The following is a 14,565-nucleotide window of genomic DNA, read 5'->3' on the forward strand; positions in this document are numbered from 1 at the left end:
AAATACTCACTACTAATTGGTTAAAAACATCTTAATATGTCGAGAACTGCAGAGCTAATTGTTGTCGCTGGCTGACTGACTGGCATCCTTGTAGCTTGGTCTGTGGTTCCTACTCAGCGATTGGGAGAGATGCAATTTTTTTCAGCATTTACTACGACGCCGTGGAAAATGTTTTTAGAACATCAATTCCGTCCACGGTGATGCAAAACGAGCGTCGGCTGTTGCTCATCTCCAGCTGTGGATCCACGAGCCCGTGACGCACATTGATCCGGTGACAGCGGTCAACTTTACCCGCAGCAGAACAAGCTGGGAACCTCTCACGCAGTCTGGCTCGAGCTCACGCCACGTGCGCTCGCACCACACACCGGATGATGCGAGCGCACGTGGCAAAGTGACGTTCGTCGGTGTCGCCACCGCCGTCGTATTCGCAACGGTATGTTGCCACTCCACGTTCAGTCCATTAAAAAAAAACTTTTTTTTATTTTACCAGGTAAAGTCCATTGAGCTGTGTCGCTTTTTTTCAGAAGCGACCTGGCCACAAATGGTAGCTCAACGAAGTGTTTTTTTTGTGTGGGCATGTATAGCAGTCAATTACTCTAAACACGTGTTGATTGTAAATGTGGAGGGAAAAACCGGAGGACCCGGAGAAAAATCAATGCTACCACGGAGAGAGAGACACGCAAACTCCAAATATACAGCAGGCGTCAGGGTCGGGATCGAAACCACGACCTCCTGCATACCAGGAAAGGTAGTTAACATCTCGCCACCCCTGGCCACGAAAGGTATAATTACCAGAATCATGATGTTTATGTATACTGGAGGAATCCGATGAGCTACAAAGCTCTTTTTCACAGATGTGCAGCAGGGGTGGGTACGAAAGTTACGAACTCTCCTTTGCGAACGCTCATCTTGCGACCCAAAACAAGGAAGAGCCTCTTAAGGGGATGCAACAATTGACGCCCAATATACACCCCTTGCACACGCATGTCTGGAAATGCATAGCAATAGTTACCCTCCATCTTCTTTCGCACCGTACGTAGCCAACCGTGCTAATCGGAGGTGCGGGGGAAGGACAAAACACTAAACACAAAAAGCAGTTTTAAAGAAATGAGTTATCAATCTAGATTTTAAAGTGCATAGCTCCATTGGCTTCCTAATATCGGAAGGAAGAGCGTTCCGGACGGCAGCAGAAGCGCATCCGAGAGCGCGCGCACGCAGTGACCGTCTTCGTTCGATGGTCAGCCACACTCGACGCACGGTGCAGCAACCCTCGCTTTCCCCCGCACGCAAAAAACGATCGGCTCACGCGCCTTCCTTTGCCAATGGTGAGAACAACGACCGTAACCGCAGCGGCAGAGCAATTTGCGAGGCCGCGCTGTGTTGTCCCCGGACATCGCTGCCCGTGACTCCGATGCTTGGAGCCGGGGATCAGTGTTGCTCGCGGGCCAGGCGAGGGAGGTCGTGAGCCCTCTTAAGCGTCTCTCTTAGAAGTCTCCGCGTCCATTGAACGCTGCTGCTGCTGCTGGGAACGTGCAGCAGCAGCAGCGGCGGCGGGATGACGACCGCGTTCCAGGCGGCGTGAAATTGGTTTGTTAGTGCGTGAGTGAGTGAGTGCGTTTGTGTGTCTGTGAGTGTGAGTGCGTTTGTGTGTGAATGCGTGTGGTGTGAGTGCGTTTGTGTGTGAATGCGTGTGGTGTGAGTGCGTTTGTGTGTGAATGCGTGTGGAGTGAGTGCGTTTGTGTGTGAATGCGTGTGGTGTGAGTGCGTTTGTGTGTGAATGCGTGTGGTGTGAGTGCGTTTGTGTGTGAATGCGTGTGGTGTGAGTGCGTTTGTGTGTGAATGCGTGTGGTGTGAGTGCGTTTGTGTGTGAATGCGTGTGGTGTGAGTGCGTTTGTGTGTGAATGCGTGTGGTGTGAGTGCGTTTGTGTGTGAATGCGTGAGAGAGTGAACGTGTGAGTGTGCGCGTGAGAGAGTGAACGCGTGAGTGTCTGCGTGAGAGAGTGAACGCGTGAGTGTGTGCGTGAGAGAGTGAACGCGTGAGTGTGTGCGCGAGAGAGTGAACGCGTGAGTGTGTGCGCGAGAGAGTGAACGTGTGAGTGTGCGCGTGAGAGAGTGAACGTGTGAGTGTGTGCGCGAGAGAGTGAACGTGTGAGTGTGCGCGTGAGAGAGTGAACGCGTGAGTGTGTGCGCGAGAGAGTGAACGTGTGAGTGTGCGCGTGAGAGAGTGAACGCGTGAGTGTGTGCGTGAGAGAGTGAACATGTGAGTGTGTGCGCGAGAGAGTGAACGCGTGAGTGTGTGCGTGAGAAAGTGAACGTGTGAGTGTGTGCGCGAGAGAGTGAACGCGTGAGTGTGTGCGTGAGAGAGTGAACGTGTGAGTGTGTGCGTGAGAGAGTGAACGTGTGAGTGTGTGCGTGAGAGAGTGAACGTGTGAGTGTGTGCGTGAGAGAGTGAACGCGTGAGTGTGTGCGTGAGAGAGTGAACGCGTGAGTGTGTGCGTGAGAGAGTGAACGTGTGAGTGTGCGCGTGAGAGAGTGAACGCGTGAGTGTGTGCGCGAGAGAGTGAACGTGTGAGTGAGTGCGTGAGAGAATGAATGCGTGAGTGTGTGCGCGAGAGAGTGAACGTGTGAGTGAGTGCGTGAGAGAATGAATGCGTGAGTGTGTGCGCGAGAGAGTGAAGTGCCGTTGCTGGGCGCCCTTTCTGCTGCGGCTGCCTGTCCGCCGCCTCGCCTCTTCCCTGCCGCCGATCGATAAAGTCAATGCCGCGATCAGAAGCGTCGCTCTGCACGGATGCGGCGCAATTGGCTCCGTGGCACGGGGCGTCATCCGTGGGATCGATGTCACCTCGTCCTGATGCCGTCTTCCCCTCCTCCCTTCCTCTCCCCACCCTCGCTCCGACTCTCACCCATTCCTCACCCTGTGCCTCTCCCCACCCTCGCTCCGACTCTCACCCATTCCTCACCCTGTGCCTCTCCCCACTCTCCCTTTGACTCTCACCCATTCCTCCCCCCGTCCCTCTCCCCTTTCTCCCTCCGACTCTCACCCATTCCTCTCCCCGTCCATCTCCCCACCCTCCCTTTGACTCTCACCCATTCCTCCCCCCGTCCCTCTCCCCTTTCTCCCTCCGACTCTCACCCATTCCTCTCCCCATCTTCTCTCCGTCCTCTCCTCGTCTCCCTCCCTCCCTCTCCCTCCCTCCCTCTCCCCGTCCTCTCGCGTCCACTGATGACCGCGCTTGATTCCGCCGATGGTAATCGGGTTTTGGGAGCACGCGGCTCTGGAGTCGGGTCGCCGTGTCAGGAGATGACGAAGCGAAATGCTGACGCGTCGCTCAGCCGAAAGGTTTCCGGCACTGCTCTGGGGATTAACAATCGTACACGCCGTTCAGTTATTATATCTGTAATGTATATATGTGTGCGTGTGTGTGTGTGCGTTCGTAATGTGCAGGTGCATGCGTGTGTGTCTTCTCTTAGCCTCAAATGAGTACCTGGTGCGGTATGTAAACATCGCCACTAGGGAGACAAAGGCGGTCGGGCGTGGTGTTGGTCACCCACTCCCTCGTGTGCCACAGTGCAGGCCTTTATCAGTGCTCGCTAACAGCACTTGCCCCAACTGTCTGTTAAGGCTATACGGGGGATCTTGCCACTTGGTGTGTGTGTGTGTGCAAGCTGTTGCCGCGCCCACAGCCGTGAGCGAATATTGGCAAGATTGCTCTCACCGGGACGAGAATGTCGCTCTAAAGGTTAGAGGAGCGGTGCAATTGTTGGATTGCCATCCGAAGAATAAAAATACAATGTTTGGATGATGACGATGCGCGCGTGGCTTTCATCAACTTCAAAGATTACCCGTCTCGTGGTATAACTTGAAGCGGATGCACATGATTCAGCGACTCGCTTTTTTTAAAATCGGTACTGGCTCCTTGCCTGTGTAGCTTTAGAAGACAGGAACGGTCGCCTCTCTCTCTCTCTCTCCTCTTTGCGTCACGACCACGGAACCCGTTACCCGTGGCCCCGCAGCACAGCGCCTGCCACAAACCAACCACCAATAACTTCGCCTTTCTCGTCAAGGACCATAAACCATCGTCACGCGAACTCCCCCGCTCATCCTCACAGCAGCAGCAGCCGCAGTTTTTGGCGAACCATCGAACAAAGACGGCGGTCACCGCATCGCGCCGCTTTCGGACGCGCTTCTGTGGCCGTCTGGAACGCTCTTTCTTCCGATATTAGGAAGCCACTGGTAGCGATGCACTTTGAAATCCCTATTTAAAGCGAATTTATTCAGAACTGCGTTTTGTGTTTAGTTTGTTGTCCTTCCCCTGCACATCCGATGAGCACGGTTGGCTAAGTACGGTGCGAAAGAAGTTCAACATACAAATATACCATTTACGACGTTTTCATTCACTAGGTTGAGGCCCAGTGATTGACGGAGAAGGCTTTGGTTGTCCTTCGTACAGCAGCGAATAAAATTGACGAAGCTGCGCTATTTCTTCTGCTGATTAATGTAAAATCCGTTTAAAGAGGTGGCGACGACTTGTGAAAGTTTTCCTCCAGCAGTGGATTGACCACGGCTGGTGACAGTGATGATTAATGTAATTCTAAAAAAACCCTGCCCGGTGATGAGAGAGACTTCCAGCATCAGGAGGAGCATGTTTGGTGGGTGTCTGGCTGCTATCGGAGTGTGTGGATGTACTCAGCGCATCCACTCCCTGCCCCCCCCCCCCCCCACTGCTGCCACCGTCTAATTGGTGAGCACGTGTCACCCGGGCGTGCGGACAGAGAGAGGAGAGCTCCCTTGCGTGTCCCTGGAGGGGGGGGGTGTTGGGGGGTACTTCCCCCACGTAAGAGGAGGGAGGTCACGGGGTCGCCCGATTCTCAAGATCAGGTTCATTCATTTACATTTGGCGAGGGTGTGTTTGTATTCGTCACTACTGGACGACTGTGAAAAAAAATGCTTTATAGCTCATCGGATTCCTCCAGGATAAGTAAATAGTCTGATTATTATTCTGACCGAATCTGGCATCCAAATAAATAAATACACAGCAATTACGACTCCGTCCCACATATATCGTCCCACATGGATAAATCAGAGTAAATGTTTACACATCCCATGGGTCACACAGCCCTTTTTGTGTTTTATTGGGAGTGCACGTGTCCATCAGCATTGGATTAACGCGCGCAGAAACCTCGGGACGGGTTTCGACATTAAGTGTCTCATCTGTTTAGTCAGGCTTTACTTGAACCAATGCTGGCGAAACTGTCCAATGTTCATACTGTGTCGAGAAGGACCCTTCCTGTTAGATGCGAGTCCTCGCGTATAACGGTGCAGTGTGTGTGTGTACCTAGATCGGAATGAGAGCCTTAGTTTACACTGGAGCTAATCCGATGAACTGTGAGGCTCTTTTTCACAGGTGTCGGGGGGGGGGTCAACAAAACGATACAAAAACACGACAGGCGTGCAAAGTATAGGCAAGGTAAGAAAATCACTACGAAGAAATATATATAACGGAATAACAAAGCGTGTCAAGGGGCCTTGTTCGGATGCAACGCAGTGGCCCTGCATGGCCGCAGAGGCTCCCGTCTTTTAGGGACCACAGGTGATGATGATGGGCCGTTTGGTGTCCACGGTGAGCCGCTGTTGTCATCCCACTGCTGGATGCTTTCCCTCGCCACGCTGAACGTGGCCATTGGAGGGGAACGCGACCGCGTCCTGGCCCAGCAGAGGCCATTGCACCGCAATGCATCGTTGTACCGTACTTCTATGGCGCCGCGTCTATGCTCCCCCCCCTTGCTTTGCACCAACCCGCGCCCACCAAAGTGTGGTCAAACAACGCCCGCGACTCGCATTGGCTCGGGGGAGTCCATCATCTTAACCGAGGATTTAGTCCATGCTGAAGCGTGCTGAATGCTTCAGCATTTGTTTCTTGCTGTGGTTGTCCCTCCTGATGACGGACGCTTGTGTTGCGCCCGAAACGTCGTGATTTATTATTTTATTTCTATTATTATTTCAAGCATCCAATTATTTATTTATTATTATTTATTTTCATTTTATTTTTACCTACGTGTCTTTACCGAAAAAACTAAGAGTGTAGTAAGTATATGGAGGCTTGACGACAGGATCGGAGGCACACTTATTTATTACACCAACACAGTTATTTACAGGTCACTGGGCTACAGGGATTTCTCGACAGCTAACCCCTCTAACCTATACCAATTCCTCCACTACGGGACTAGGGGAGGCTATCTGTCCCAGCTTGGTTAAGCTGGGATCCCGGCTCCCTGAGTCACCAGACCAGCTTCGTCTGGGCTCTCGGGGCCACGCCACCGGCTTGCCCTGGTCGGCTCTTATAAGGACAGCGAGCCAGGGGAGCTCTGGGGCCTACACTAGCTGGTCTTCCGTCTTCTCTGGTTATAGCTGAGTCCCGACTCCCGAGCCTTTCGGCTCATCACCTTTTATAGGACTTGCCCCCAAGGGGGGGGGCCCGTGGGGGATACACATGCGGACGTCGGTGCGAGCGCCACCCTTGTGTACGGCCGTAACCCCGCCCCTTGTGTTTGTTGGCCATCCGTGGCCATGCATAATCACACCTCAACATTCGTAGACATGCGCAATTACACCTCTACATCACCCCCCCCTGTACAGCTCGCAGCCGTCCCCGGCTGCAAAAAAAAAAAATCAGAATAAAGGTGCATCCCTCACAAAAACCCCGTGTGTGCCTCGCGTAATTTTTAACAAGAACAAGAACAACGAGAGGAAGAGAGAGAGAGAGAAAAAAAAATAACCCGACGCACCCCCCCCGGATAACACCCCAAAACCAACATATATATACACTCCGGACGTCACCTTTCCCATCGTCCGCAAGGCCCCCCAACGGCCGACCTCACAACACCCCCCCCCTTTTGTCCGCAAGGCCCCCCAACGGCCGACCTCACAAAAGTCTGCGCGTTTTGGCGCGCGTTCTCGCGGCGGGTCCGTCACAAGGGCCCGTCCCGGCACGCTCAGTGACGGTTGTTGACGGTCCGGGTGCAAGAGGGTCAGGCTCCGCTGCCGAGTGACCCCCGACCCCTCCGGGAGGGGTTGGTGGGCGTGGGCCCGTCACTCCTGTTTCACCTGGGGGCGGAACAGTTGGCGTCAGGTTAGGCGAGTGCAGCGACGACGGGGAGTCGGCGACACCCTCACACGTTTGGCCATGCGTGTGTGTGTGTGAACCCCGGGGCGGCGTGACGAATGGTTTTAACCTTGAGGGGTGCACATACCACCGGCGCCTCCCCCATTTGACGCGAACACATTGCGGCCGCAAAACCTGCACGACCTCCACTGGCCCCCGCCACGGCCGTACCAATTTCGACGAGGTTGCCAGCGGCACCTGAGGACAGTGCAACCACGCCCTGTCCCCTGGTACCCATTTGACCACCTGCACCCGCCCCAACCGAAGCCTCTCGTTCGCCTTCTGGCGGAGTTCAGAATTTTGCACGGCCGCTTCCCGCGCCTCAGACAATTGAGCGATGTTAAATTTAACGTGTTCGGACAACTTAGACTTCGCCTGGAGCGCCGAGAGCTTCAGCTGGGTCGCCACAGGAGGGTTAACTTCGCGCCCATACATTAAAAAGAAAGGGGAAAATCCGGTGGCCGCATGGGGAGCCATTCTGTAGGCCTGCAACACACCGGCTATGCGGAGGTCCCAATCCGTCTGGGATACCGACACCTGCTGGGACAGCATGGACGTGATGGTCCGATGCAGCCGTTCCACCATCCCGTCAGTTTGTGGGTGATACGGAGAGGTCCGAACCTTCTCCGTACCCAAGAGGTCGCACACCTCACGTAGGAGTTTACCAGAAAAATTCCTACCCTGGTCAGTAAGCAGCCGTTCCGGAGCACCCTTGTCGAGGACATAGCCCTGGACAAAGGCCTCCGCGATGGCTGCTGCCGATTGGTTCGCCAGGGGCCAGGCCATAGGCCATCTCGTGAAGTATTCAACCCCCGTTAGTAAATACCTATTGCCCCTGGGTGTAGCGGGAAATGGGCCAAGTATGTCCAGAGCGACGAGCTCGTTAACCCTGGAAACTTTTATGGACTGCAGCGGAGGGTTGGAGCCCCTAGCAGGTGGCTTCCTCTGCGCGCATTGCGTGCACGACCCCAAGAGGTCCCCCACGTCCTTTTCCATGCCCGGCCAGAAGAAATCTAGCTGGAGCGTGGCAAAGGTCTTATGAACCCCCAAGTGCAGAAGCCGCTCATGAACAGCCCATACCACCTTACCCCTTAAAGCAGCAGGCACCACGAGCCGCTGGCGCCGGGTTTTACCATTCCAGTGCATTAAAAGTCCCTGGAACAACCCCCACGAGTCAACGTTTTCCACCCCCTGGCCAATCCCCCCGGCGCGACGGCGCAGAGCGAGGAGGGAGGTGTCCTCCATTTGGAGGCGACCCCATTCCGCGACTGACAACCCCAGCAATGAATCCCTCCCTTCTTGCTCGATAGGACCCGAAACCGAAGGTGCATCGGCAGCGGCCACGAGGACCGAATCGGTGGTGATGTTCGGAGACCTACAACGCCCCGAACCCAAGAGGCACGCGCACTCCGAAGTGGGTGGCAATCGCGACAGGGCGTCAGCGTTCGTGTGGCGGAGACCCTTACGATATGTGGTGACAAAGTCATAGTCTTGGAGAATCTCCAACCATCGAGACAACTGGCCCGATGGTTGTTGAACCCGCAGGGCGTATTGTAGGGCCGCATGATCTGTACGGACGGTGAACCGCCGACCGTACAGATACGGGCGGTACTGCTGAATGAAATAAACAATCGCCAATAATTCCCGACGGGTAACGCAGTACCGCTGTTCGGCTGGAGACAGTACCCGACTACCGTAAGCCACCACATGCTCTACGCCCCCAATGAGCTGGGACAGCACGCCCCCGATGCCCGTGTTACTTGCATCTGTATCGAGCAAGAAGGGTTGTGAAAAATCCGGGAAATTCAACGGCGGCGCCCCCACCAAAGCATTCCGGAGGGCGCGAAAAGAAGCCTCCTCCTCCGGCCCCCAATGAAACCTGACTCCCTTGGACGTCAAGGCATGCAAAGGTTTCGCAATCGTAGCGAAGTCAGCCACAAATCGCCGATAATACGACGCGAACCCAATGAAACTCCTGACCTCTCCCACAGAGGTGGGAGTCGGCCAGGAGCTGACGCATTCCGTTTTGGCGGGATCAGTGGATATCCCCGAGCGCCCAACAATGTGACCCAAATATCGCACCGATTCGCGGAGTAAATGGCACTTCTGTGGTTTAAATTTCAAATTGGCAGCCCGCATTTTGAGAAAAACAGCACGCAACCTCTGGAGGTGTTCCTCGAAGGATTTGCTAAAGACGATGACATTGTCTAAGTAAATCAAACACGAATCCCATTGCAACCCTGCCAAGACCAATTCCATTAACCGCTGAAAAGTTGCCGGCGCAGAATGTAAACCCATCGACAAGCGGTTAAATTGGAAGAGACCCTGCGGTGTCCGAAAAGCAGTCTTAGGTTTTGATTCGTCATCCAGAGGAAGCTGCCAGAATCCAGATAGCAAATCGAGGGTGGAAAAGAATCGCGCCCCCGCCAAGGCATCGAGCGACTCATCCATTCGAGGAAGCGGGTACGCATCTGCCACAGAGATTTTGTTCAGACGCCGAAAGTCGACACAAAACCGCAGTGAGCCGTCGTGTTTTTTCACCAAAACGATCGGCGCGCCCCACGGGCTATTGGAAGGGGAAATGATATCGGCGGCTAGCATGTCATCAACAGCCGATTTGACATGATCCTTTTCGGCGGGACTCAACCGAAAGGGATTTTGGCGGATTGGCGCGCTGTCACCCGTGTCAATATGGTGTCGCAGCAATTTAGTACAACCAATATCAAATTTGTGTTGACTAAAAACGTCAGCAAATTCGCTCAGAAGAACTCGCAGCTGCGCGCGCTGCGAGTCGGACAGGTCCACTGAACCCGCGCAAAGCGCATCCAGCCAACCGTCATCACAGTCCGAATGCGGTCGCGACGGAGGATCGGTGGATACCTGACCCACGAGTGGTTCCTCATAGGGTACCGGCGTTGCGTGTGCAAGCACGGTCCCTTGAGGAACCACGGCCGTTCGCGATCCCACATTAAGGACTGCAATGAAGGGGTCCCCATCCCCTCTCACCATGGTCTGAGCCGCGAGCAAATCTGGTCCATTTACCCCGGCCCGAGATGGTCCCAACAAGACCCCCCGATCCGCAACCCCTTCATTAAACGGCCGACGCAATCTAAGAGGGACGAGCATCTGAGCCCCCGGAGGCACGCGCACAGTTTTTGTGACGAGCGCCTGCACGGTGGCAAACGCCCGACGCTCCGTGGTGGGGGAAGACAGAAATGTAACGCGTCGGCCCAATGGGAGCTCAATGCACCCTTGGTCAATAAGGATGCGGATGGGCATTTTGGCCAGAAAATCCGTCCCCAACAGGCACGGAACCGCGAGTGAGGAGGAAACCAAAACAGGCCCGGATAATTTAATGTCCCCAATGCAGATAGTGGCGCGGATTTGGCCAATAATGCCCAGAGAGCCCCCGTTAGCGGCATAGCACGGCACGTCAACAGGGAGCAAGGGACGACTTTGAACGGGAAGGATGTTATAAATTAAATCAGATATAATGGTCGCCGATGCCCCTGTGTCAATTAAAATCCGCACCTCTACCCCATCAATGTGACCGACCACGACCGATGATCCCGCCGACGCAGCAACGACACGATGGGCGAGCTCCGACCACTGACCCGGTTGGAGCGCCCGCCGCATTACCGAACGATCGCGCGCGACGGATGGGGAATTTGGAGCCCTGTTTAGTTGGGCGCGTGAGTGTGTGTCGGATGTGTGCGTGGGCCAAACGTGTGAGGTGCCGCGACTCGCCGTATTTCTCTGCTGGAGCTTGGGAGGAGACAGCGTGGCGTCCTGACGAGGTGTCGCCCCGCGCTGACGGGGAGCCCGGCATCCTGACGCAACGTGGCCTTGCAGGCCACAGTTGTAGCAGCGTGTGAGCGCCCCCGATGTCCTGGGCTGCTCCTGGCGGCTCGGTCCATTCCGAGCCTGTGGTACTGCCGCTCTCCATTCCCCTCGCCGCTCCACCCCGCAGACCTACTCCGATGGGAGGGCGGTAGCCGCCATGGCATGGCTGGCCGCCCCCTTTGCCGCCTTTCGACGAAGGGACCGCAAGCCCCCGTGGATGTGGCGCGCGACCAGCAGGGACGACATCTCTGAGTCGTCTTGAGCCATGACGTTGACGTCCAGCTCATCAGCGAGTAGCAGCAGCTTCTCAGCCACCATGGCATCCACTCCTTCCTCGTCCATCCTTGGGAAAGCAGCCTTCGCTAGAGCCAGGAGAGCAGTCCGGAAGGCCAGAGGTGATTCGTTGGTGCCCCGACGCCGATCGTGGAAAAGCTGCCTGCAGTCCGAAGGCGGCCCATAGACGGCTGACAGCAGCTGCAACGCCAGGTGTAGGGTGGCGCGCTTTTCCCTCGGCGCCGAGGTGAGGGTAGCCAGGGCGTCGTTGTCCAGCATCGCTGGCAGCGCGCGTAGAGCCTCGGCGTCCGTCCAGTTCGCCATCTCCTGATGAGCGATGAACCGTCTCTTGAAGCCGCCCCAGTCTCCGTCTGCGCCTACGAATTCTTTCAGAGGTGGCAGACGCTGCTGCAAGGCGACGTCCGTGGCTGTAGATCGCTCTCCGTCGCTCCCCGCCGATGATACAGTGTGGGCGGGCTGTGCACATGGCATCGCCGGTCGCTCCGATGTTGACGCGCCGGCCGGTGTTGATGATGTCACGGCTTGTGCTTGGCGCTCAGCAGTCACGTGACGCGGGCCGGCCCCGCCGTCCGCTCGCACTGTAGAGATGGCGGGAAATTTAACCGCCAGCCGCGTCGGGGTGGCGGGAAACGTTGCCGCGCGCTGGCTGCTGTCGTCGACCCGCGCTGCCCCTCCAGCCCCCAGCCGCGTGATCTCCTCCAACGCAGCGGCGGCGGCGTAGAGCAGTTCCGCCAGGCGGGAGTGGGCCAGCCGGAGTCCTTCAGCCGACGCATCCCCCCCCTCTTGTCGTAGCGGCACGGGCGTACTTGGCCCCGGCTGCTCCGATCCGACCCCGGCCATCTCTGGTGTTGAATCGGCCGCGGCGTCTTCCATCTCCGACTCCTTGGTACGTGTCGTCCCTCGTGTGTCCATCGTTTGGACGTTTTACTTCTGACACCAGATGTAGTAAGTATATGGAGGCTTGACGACAGGATCGGAGGCACACTTATTTATTACACCAACACAGTTATTTACAGGTCACTGGGCTACAGGGATTTCTCGACAGCTAACCCCTCTAACCTATACCAATTCCTCCACTACGGGACTAGGGGAGGCTATCTGTCCCAGCTTGGTTAAGCTGGGATCCCGGCTCCCTGAGTCACCAGACCAGCTTCGTCTGGGCTCTCGGGGCCACGCCACCGGCTTGCCCTGGTCGGCTCTTATAAGGACAGCGAGCCAGGGGAGCTCTGGGGCCTACACTAGCTGGTCTTCCGTCTTCTCTGGTTATAGCTGAGTCCCGACTCCCGAGCCTTTCGGCTCATCACCTTTTATAGGACTTGCCCCCAAGGGGGGGGGCCCGTGGGGGATACACATGCGGACGTCGGTGCGAGCGCCACCCTTGTGTACGGCCGTAACCCCGCCCCTTGTGTTTGTTGGCCATCCGTGGCCATGCATAATCACACCTCAACATTCGTAGACATGCGCAATTACACCTCTACAAGAGTATGAATCCTTGCAGTCACGAAAGCTTCAAATCTAGAATGTGGGAGGAAACCGGAGCGCCTGGATGTACCGCCTACTCTCGGCGAGTTAGGCCAAGGCTCCTTCCTCGACGTCCAGCGGCAGGGGAGTTTCACGACATTTGTGTTGCGGCGACCCACCAACCCTACTGGACATCTGGGAGCTCCTCGGATTCTGCCTACAGTCGAACAAAAAATATGATCCTGACGAAGCCTCGCCACGTGCGTAGCCACGACTGCGCGGCTGATAGGGCAGTTTCATGTCATCATCATCATCGTGTGCATGCCTCTCGTTGCGTAGCGGTCCCCACTAGCCGCCACCAGGCAATCGTTAATCCCGCGTTAGCCGCCACGCTGAATGCAAGCCAAGGCCGTGGCTCCCACGATCGTGGCCAAATGCAGACGTGTTCACGCGAAGGGCGCGAGACAAAATCTACCCACATTCGTAAAAAAACAAATTGCCTCTCACTCAAAACAAATTCGGTCACGTGCGCCCCGCCCCCCCCAGGGCCGGATTATCCCAGTAGCAAAAGTAGCTCCACGTGTAGTAGTAGCTACTACACGTGTAGTAGCTACTACTACACGTGTAGTAGTAGCTACTACACGTGTAGTAGTAGCTACTACACGTGTAGTAGTAGCTACTACACGTGTAGTAGTAGCTACTACACGTGTAGTAGCTACTACTACACATGGAGTAGCTACGGGCCCCGCACTTTCAAGGGCCCCGCGCTAAATGCTTTCAAGCTATCAATTCCGGTTCAGTGATTCTGCACTTGCTCTATTACTATAGTACTATACCGCATTCGACTTTTACGAACGACTGGGTGTTTAAGGTTAGCGATTTGTCGTATTATCTGGCTGTATAGCAAATGAAAAAATAAAATTACTTTACTATGCAAGTGTAAAAATGTATGTGTTTTAATATTTACGTGTTTATTTATTTAGGGCCCCTTTATAACATATGCTACAGGCCCCGCACTAGCTTAATCCGGCACTGCCCCCACTCAAATTTTCCCTCCCCATGGGGGGGGGGGGGGCGAGGGGCCTTCCATCGGCTACGTCTTTAACAAGCGCACCTCGCTATTATGTGGGGACCTTGCCCATAATTAGCGCTCAGAGTCACTTTTTTCCTCTCTCCCGAATCCGTCCACACCGCGGGATAATTCATCATCGCGCAGGCGAGGGCTGTCAGGCGAGGAGTCGCAAATAATGAACGCGCTGCTGCGTGTGAACGGAGCTCGCGCAGAGAGAGGGATGGGAGATGGGAGATGAGGTGGTGGGGTAAGGAGGGTTGGGGGGGACCCAAGTGCCCGTTGTTGAATGTGTGGACTCGGCGTGTAGCGTTCACACATTCAACAACGGGCGCTTAGGTCCCCCCCCCAACCCTCCACACCCCACTACCTTCCTATCGTACCAAAGATAAAGATCACCCGTACAGCCTTAATAGACTGTTGGAGAAAGTATTGCTAGCGAATAGCAGCACCTATGAAGGCCGGCACTGTGGCGCACGAGGGGGTGAGGAAGCCTAGCACCACGCCCGGCCGCCTTTGTCTCCCTCGTGGCGATGTTTACGCACACCACCAGGTACTCGTTTTAGGCTGAGTAAACCTAGGGCAGGTCCAGGACTGGTTCAAATAATCACCACCGTTATTGGGCGTGAGCGGTAAATCGATCTCGGGTCGCTAGTTCGTAGCGCAGCACGCAAACCACTGCGCCACCGCTCCCCTGCCACACCCCCTCCTCCACACACACACGTGTAGAACACT

Source organism: Lethenteron reissneri, chromosome 21, assembly GCF_015708825.2.
Source record: "Lethenteron reissneri isolate LAM-NWPU_2019-01 chromosome 21, ASM1570882v1, whole genome shotgun sequence".
Taxonomy (NCBI): Eukaryota; Metazoa; Chordata; class Hyperoartia; order Petromyzontiformes; family Petromyzontidae; genus Lethenteron; species Lethenteron reissneri.